Genomic DNA, 8,294 nt, shown 5'->3' with positions numbered 1-8,294 from the left:
GGGAGTGAGCCATGAGGATATCTGGGGATCAAAGACCTAGGTAGAGGAATGGGGAACTGCCAAAGACTCCTGGGGAAGCTTGCCTGGCAAGTCTGAGGCGCTCCAGCCCCAGCTGGGCTAGCTCAGGTCTCCTTGAGCACCTGCTTCCAGGCTGCCGTGGACACCGAGAGACCCTATCTTCATGTGTATCATTTCATTTACTCTAATCTCTCCAGTGCTCCATGGTTTGCCTTTTTTCCCCATTCAGACCACGACAATTTGTTTTTTTAAGGTGGTGTGCCGAGACATACTGTCTAGTTGGTTTCTATTAAGAGTGGAAACATTTTAAATTGTAATTTCTTTAAAAATGGGCATTGCTGCTATATATGAACACTATATGTTTTAATAAATTTATTTTGTAAGCACTTCATTGTATTTAAAATTCTCCTAATTTTTCAACTGATTCTTTTGCCACTTTTAGGCTTACAATGATGTCATTTACAAGGTGTAATAATTTTATCTTTTGCTTTTCTATACCTAGGCATCTAATTTTTGTTTTATGCTCTCTTGTAATTGTAAAAATTGCCTATTAAATAATAATCATATTAGGCTCCTTTATTTTATTCTGGATTTTTTCATGAAACTGTTTCTGGCAGTTGCCTTTTTTAAAAAAATTATTTTATTTTACCTTTTTTCAGTGATCCAAAATTAATTGTTTATGCACCACACCCAGTGCTCCATGCAATACATGCCCTCCTTAATATCCACCACCGGGCTCATCTAACCCCCCACCCCCCTGTTCACTAAATTTTCATTTCTGTTCATGATTTTATTAGGGATAGGTCAAATTCCTTTTTCAGTATCTATTTAGATGATTATTTTGAATAGGGAACAAATGGAGGGTTGCTGGAGGGGAGCTGGGTGGGGATGGTGTAGCTGGGTGATGGGTATTAAGGAGGACACTTGTAATGAGCACAGAGTGTTATATGCAAGTGATGAATCAGTAAATTCTACCCCTGAAACTAATAGTGCACAATATGTTAACTAACTATAATTTAAACAAAATCTTGAAAGCAAAAACAAAAACAAAAAACCAAAACTTTAATCCACTGATGGGATATACCAATAGCTAAGCATCTTTTAAAACAGAACTTCCATTATATTCTTTTTTTTTAAGGGTGGGATTTAATCTTTATTTACATGATACTGTAAGATATGAGATTCCACATAGAAATAAGTAACCCACTGAGAGGAGGACCTTCATAGAGCATGTCCAGTTTGGAACTGTTCAAGTAGTTTCCCTGTAAAAAGTGTGACAATTAATAAAACACATTCAAACAGACTTCTTAGTAGAGAAAGAATAAGACAAACTTATACCAACATGGTACACAACAAACTACTTTATGCCTCAGCTGTACAATCTAGAAGTTCTATGTCCCGGGGTGCCATCTTGAACTTGGAATGTAGAACTCTCAGAGGTAGTTTCTGACCCAACATTTAGATCTTCATTTTCCCCTACAGAAAAATACTTCTGTCAAGTTTGTTTTTTTTAATTTATTTATTTATGAAAGAGAGAGAGAGAGAGAGAGAGAGAAAGCACGTGGGTGAGGGGTAGGAGGGGCATAGGAGGAGGGAGAGAGAGAATCTCAAGCAGACTCTCCGCTGAGCATGGAACGCAACGCAGGGCTCTATCTCACGACCCTGACATCATGACCTGAGCAGAAATCCAGAGTGGGTGCTGAACTAACTGAGCCACCCAGGTGCCTCTCAATCAAGTTTAATGAAGCTGTGTACACAGACTCATTTTCATGGTTTTATAGCCCTTCAGTTTTGTTCAAATCTCCACATTCTTCAATCATTATACCAAGTTTCTCATTTTCACCTCGTTTCTCAGCAGCCTGAAAGATAATTGAAATGGCATCCTGAATAACTGAATACCTTTGGTATCTTTCGCAGTTGAAAGGTTCCTCAATGATTCTATTATGCCACAATGAACAAGGTACACAATCTGTTCAAACGTTCTGCCCCTTGTATGGTTGATCACAGCCCAGACAGCTTCCTTTTGTGTCTGAAGGTCTGCCTTAGAGGGAGCACCAGCGAGGAATGGACTAATCCATGATTCACAGCTTGCTGTATCTGTTCCTGGAGACCAGCTGTGATGTTTGACATTGTCCACCTGGCTTCCTTTTGAATATTAATTTTGGGGCTCATTAGCAGGCTGAGAAAGACAGCAAGTGCTCCTGCATCTACTACAATGTGTATCTGTTCATCTGTCTCCATGACAGTATTTCCTATGGTTTGTTTGTCACAATGGATGATTCAGTAGCTCCTAGAAGCTTCATAAGTTGGGGCACGACTCTTGTTTTCACAGACATTTCAATCCATTCTTTTTGACCAACAGGAAGGTAGCAAATGGCCCAGCAGGTATCTGCCATTACTTCTGGCCATCACGATGCAGGAGACGAACTAAGGTAGGAAGAATCTGCTTAACAGCTTCTAACGAAGGTGCAGGACACTTGTTGCAACAGAAGTTTGAAAGTGTCCAAGCAAGATTAGGTAAATACCACATGCTAAAGATGATGTATCGGGAATTGCAAGGAGAGCCAATGGGGAGTCAGCTGCCCATATGTGATAATGAAGTCTCCGAAAACTGAACCGTCACCCGCAATGTTTCCTAGAGCCCACACAGCTTGTTCACGGAAGTGGGCATGGGGAGATGCCAACAGAGAAATGGATGTGGGGATAGCACTTCATCTTCCGCAGCCTTGGGCAGGTCTGATGTCCCGGAAGCAAGGTTAGTGAGAGCCCAAGCAGATTCAAACTGAATGTGACTACGATCACTTCTGCCCAAGAAGGACACACATTTTGGAATCAAACCAGCCCAGATTATACTGTCTATGGGGGGCTGCTTTTCCCCAGAAAGGAGTTTCCTGGCAACTTGAGTTACCTACCCAGAGCTGGCTTTCAAATTGTTGCTATTTATGCCTTTGATGATGTCATCAACAGGCCAATTCACAGCGTCCTGGTTGGTGTGGTTTTCCCCGCAGTGGAGAAGTAGCCTCATCAGGATGGGAGCTTACATTCCTCCTTATCAGCATTTGGTCATCCTTCTTAGCTTTCCTCAGCTCCACATTAACTTCTATTCAGCACTGCCTCATTTCTGTACTGTCTTTCCCCGTGTTCTTGAATCTGTTAAGACAGGCAGCTGGTGAATTAGCATTCTCATTGGTGGGCGTGCCTGTGAGGCAAAGGGAGAAAGAGGGGCAGGCTCAGGCTTCCATGGGGTGGGATGGGTGTGGGAGGTCCGGGTGGGCAGGCTGCAGGTCAGCTGCTCTCAAAACATCCCCCAGGGCTCAGCCCAAAGATGGCATCAAACTTTCCTCATATTCTTGAGATGACTTTGGTCATGAGGGGCTTACACTACGGTGTTGGATGACAGTCACCGTCATTACATAGGTGTTCACATCTGTATCGCTCTAGCTTTCTTGGGGGAACAGGAATTTGAGCAGCGTATTAAACAATTGGGAGTTTGGGGGGACCCCAAGCTAACCAGTGTAAGATAGGAACAACATAAATGAAGGACTAGGTATTGCAGCAGAAACCATGTGATGGAGCGCAGCTGAGGGAAAGGGGTGGCGTGCACTCTCCAGGAGCCCGGGTGGGCACTGTGGGTCAGATCTCAGCACGTGAGCATCATCAAGCCAACAACAAGATCTTGCTGTTCTGCTTGTGGAGCTACTCAAAGTTTGGTTTGGAGTCTTTGTGCTGCCTCCGGTTGTTGTCAGTCTGGCCTGATACAGCTTCTGAAAGTTGACTTTTGAGCACATGTACAAATATATCTCGTCTGTGCAGGGCCTCCTTGCGTGCAACCTTCCATAGGCTGAGTCATGATTCTTGTAGCAACAATTCCAGAGTTTCTTAAAATTGCTTGTAAAATGCTGCCTAGGGGTAGGGGATGGGAAATGTTCTCTGAGGAAGTCCCTCTAGGGAGACATTAAGTTTGTTCGTGGTCATTTAACAGGTTTAAAAAGTTGCTTGCAAAAACAATCACAGAGACAACATTTCCCCTAAATTGGAATTCCAAAGCAGCTCTGGCAATTATCTGTTAAAGACTAAGGTCAGTGGGAGCTAAGGAACATGTAAAACATTCCTTACTAAAATCTTTGGAAAGCTACTATCTCAGCCTAAATTCACTTCCTGGGACATCATGACATCTCTGTCATGTTTTGTGTAACAATAATAATATCAGAACATTACTGAGCACATGTGAAATACCAATTATCTTGTTTAATTTTCATTTCAACCCATGATTCTAGAATCAAAACCAATGGATAAATGACGACTCAGACTCAAATGTGTCAATTACATTTCCCTTAGTCACATGGTTAGGAAGTGGGAAAACTTGCATCAAAAAATGTTGCTTGCTGGGGCACCTGAGTGGTACAGTGGGTTAAACATCTATCTCTTGGTTTAGGCTCAGGGCCTGATCTCAGGGTCGATATCAGGGTTGTGAGACTGAGCCCTGTGTCAGACTCCTTGCTCAGCGGGGAATCTGCTTGGGATTCTCTCTCCCTCTGCCTCTCCAAACCCCTCTCTCAAATAAACAAATAAGTATTTTTAAAAAACGTTAGTTGCTAAGATTAACATCTTTAAAAAAATGTTATTTGCTAAGAAAGAGGTTATATAGATGGTGAGAGGGTCAATTGCATTAAGCCAATTCAACAAATATCTATTGGATATCTAACATGAACCAGGCACCATTCTGGACTTTGTGATAAATGTCTAGACTGAGTTGATGACGTAGGCAAGAATCTAAGATCCCCACTCACTTTTGTGCCCTTTTGCTACCAACATCTTTCCTTCTCCCCTACCATAGCCTCCCTGGGACTCACTGCATTTTTAAATTCTTTTGTGTACACTGTGACTGAAAGGTAATAGTACTGAAAAGTAATAGTAGCAATAATGACAACAACAACAACAGAAATAATCACTGATGTTGGACACATACTTTGTACCAGCCACATACTTCTAACTGCATTAACTCATTTACCCCCAACAGCATACTGAGGTCAGCACCATGAATACTGTGCAACATTACGTCACTTGCTTAAGTTCACATGGATCGGAGAAGTACCAGAGCCAGGCTTTGAACTTGATCTCAGATTTTCTAGCGAACAGTCCATGAGCCAGGCTCCAGCCATCCCTGGGCCATGAGCACCAGCTGGTATGTTTATGGAAGGAATGCGCAGCAAACGTTAACTCAGCTGGAAAATAGCACTATTTTCACTCTGGCCTCCGTATTTAGGAAGCAACATGAAGAAATTTGGCTGAAATCAGAGAAAAAGAATAACAGCCCAAATTAAAAAGTAATGAAAAAATTAGGTTTGTGAAAAAGTATTATGAAGAGTTTGAACTATATGATGCCTAGAAAAGTCAGCAGAGGGACAACCTGAGTGTTTTCACGTATAGGATGAGCCGAATGAAAGGGTTAGGACTGGTGATTAGCCACTTCCGCAGAAGGTACATCCGAAGGAATAGAGACCTTTGAGTAGAAGAGCTAAGTAAGATATAAGGTAATGCTTCCTGACAGCTTAGCAAGACCCATTGGAAAATCTGTGAAGGGGGATTCATGAGATTTAGAGAAGAGGGCATGAATTCCAGATGGTTAAAGTGTCATTCTGTCAAAGCTTTGGACAAATGAGTGCTTTTCAGAGTGTTCTCTGTGCAGTTCTAGCAGCTAATTTATTCCCTCAGACTTTATTGAGTATCTACCATTTGCCTGTTACTGTGTGAGCTGCCTGGTTACAGTGGTGAAGGAAAACCAATGTGGGTTCAGCCTTTGTGAAATTTACGGTCTAACGGAGCAAACAGATAAAAAAATCAAATCACCTCCTGATACATAGAAAACTGCCTGGCTAGATATCCTGAGGGCATCTCCCTCCTTGCCACTCCCCTACCCCAACCTGTCCTGCTTCCATAGACCTAGCCAAACTGGGAGCCCAGCCTGGCTCAAAGCCTCTGGGGAGGTAGGGCAGGGCAGAAAAACCCTAGAAGTTTCCAGGGCTGGCGGCCTCTGTAAAATAAAAACACAAACCCTCAAGGAATGAAGATTCCCTAGGGTAGAGGAAGTAGTTAGTTAGAGCAGGCAGTTCTAAAACTAGAAAGTGTTTTCTTCATTCTTAAGGGAAGAAAGAGAATAGTAAAGCGGGGGGGGGGGGGGGGGGGGGGAGAAAAAGCCCAGTGATTCCGCGGGAGAATACCTCTAGAAGTAGCAAGATCCCTAAAAGTGTGCGGGATCCCAGGAGCAGAGGGGATCTAGGATCCCTGCCCAAGGTCACGGTCCCACTGGGGGGTGGTGACACCACAGGGGAGAAATCTTTTCAGGCAGAGCAGCTCTGTGTTTGATCTGGTTTATAGAATGCATTTCATGCGAGAAAAGGATTCTGTGGCTAAAATTTGAAAACTGCTCTACAAAACCATGTCTTGATGACTTCATTCTGAGCATTTTATACTTTGAATCCAGGCTAAATAGGACCTTTATTTTTCAGCACTTAGGCACCAGCAGCTCCCTCCTCCCTTCTCCCTACCCTGCATTTATGCTCTCTAGTCTCCCCTCCCTGAGGCTGTGTGCATGAGATACTGCCCCCGTGTGGGGGACCCTAAGATCGCTCTGCCACTCCTGGATCCTTCTTCCAGTCCTTCCTCTTTTTCCCTCTTAGTCTTTCCACACTCTTCCCTCTTTGTTTTGGTTCCAGCTCTTTGCCTACATCGCACTGATGAATTAGAAAGTTAGAAAGAAATCAACAAAGTATGAGTTTAGGTAGGGGCGCCTGAGTGGCTCAGTGGGTTAAGCCTCTGCCTTCGGCTCAGGTCATGATCTCAGGGTCCTGGGATCGAGCCCCGCATCGGGCTCTCTGCTCACCGGGGAGCCTGCTTCCTCCTCTCTCTCTGCCTGCCTCTCTGCCTACTTGTGATCTCTCTCTGTCAAATAAATAAATAAAATCTTTAAAAAAAAGTATTAGCTTAGGTAGTATTGTTACAGAATAATTTATATTTTAAGAAGGGTGATTTTCTGGGACCATCACTCTAGTCATGGCAGCAAATGTTTACCCAATGCTTGTTATTTGCCAGGTGTCAGGTTAAATATGTTCAAAGGATAACCTCACTTAATCCTCAGAATAAACAATACGGGGAAGGCATTGTTATTAGCCCTTCTCTATAGAGAGGAAAATTAAAGCACAGAGATGTTAGGTAATTTGCTCAAGTTCACGCAATTAATAAAAGCGACAGAGGTAGAATTTTAATCCAAGCAATTTGATTCCAGAAGCCAAGTTCTTCACCGCTTTGCTCTCTTGTCCCCAAGCAAATAGAACCCATTCTCCTAATCTAATGTATTTGCTGACTTCCTTACCCAAGTACAGCACTGTTATAGATATGCTCTTATCACCATGTAATCATTGTTACCTTTCTATGGAAAGATAACAGAAGACTTCTTCAGTAAATCCTTGCAATTTCTAAAACATACAGAGAGTAATAGATGCTCATTACACATCTTTCCTAAGATTGAGAAGTAACCTTGGAAGATTGAAATTGTCCAGATGCATAAGTTTATATTATATATAAAACAATAATCTACATAGAGTAGCCTAAAATTGCATAAAATACATATTTTCTATTTTTCCTTTAGCCCCAGAGTCTATATGCTTATTATTTAATCATTTATAACCACTAATATACCGATTAAATAAATCTGATTACATTTGTCAAGCTATTAGCTTTATCTGCGAATTCCTTTTTCCTTTTGGCCTTCCTTTGGGAATCACTGAAACTGGGGCCAACTTTTGACATTTGGTGAATCTTAGTAATATATCACATGCTGGCAAACATTTATAAATTGATGCCTATGTGGATAAGTGTTTATGCAGGAAAACAAAACTTCGGGTGCATGGAGGAAAGATGACATACATCAGAGTCACCCACAAGTTTCAGTACATTTCTAACATGTGGGAGTGCCTCCGAAATAACAGATACAAAGTAAAGTTGAAAACTGGTTCATATGCCTACTTAATTCTAATCCAAACATGTTTCGTATCAAATATGTGCCTAATTAGGAATACGTATCTGAAATACACAATACATAGATTCAATCTTTCACATCCCCTCAAAGAGTCTGTTCACTCTGTTGACTCCCAAAGCAGGACAAGTTTCTGTCTCTTCTTAGTAATGAAGCTAGAACATAGTTAAATATTATGCCAAAATGATGTTACGTTTTACAGTTCACAAAACTTTTTCATGTACATGAGTTCATTTGTGCA

General features: G+C 41.9%; 1 pseudogene across 1 annotated transcript; it reads right to left on the bottom strand.

Moving 5' to 3' along the window:
• Nucleotides 1–1,793: 1,793 nt before the first annotated feature.
• On the bottom strand, nucleotides 1,794–4,833 carry LOC308354255 (importin subunit alpha-1-like; annotated as a pseudogene). The gene is made up of 2 exons: nucleotides 4,809–4,833; nucleotides 1,794–3,217 (listed from the first exon to the last, which is right to left on the bottom strand). The product of its transcript is annotated as an importin subunit alpha-1-like (transcript).
• Between the last annotated feature and the right edge of the window lie 3,461 nt (nucleotides 4,834–8,294).

This window comes from Martes martes (genome assembly GCF_963455335.1).
Source record: "Martes martes genome assembly, chromosome: 13".
Classification (NCBI taxonomy): Eukaryota; Metazoa; Chordata; class Mammalia; order Carnivora; family Mustelidae; genus Martes; species Martes martes.
Note: the sequence above shows the minus strand (reverse complement) of the source record. Positions and strands in the feature narration are given on the sequence as shown.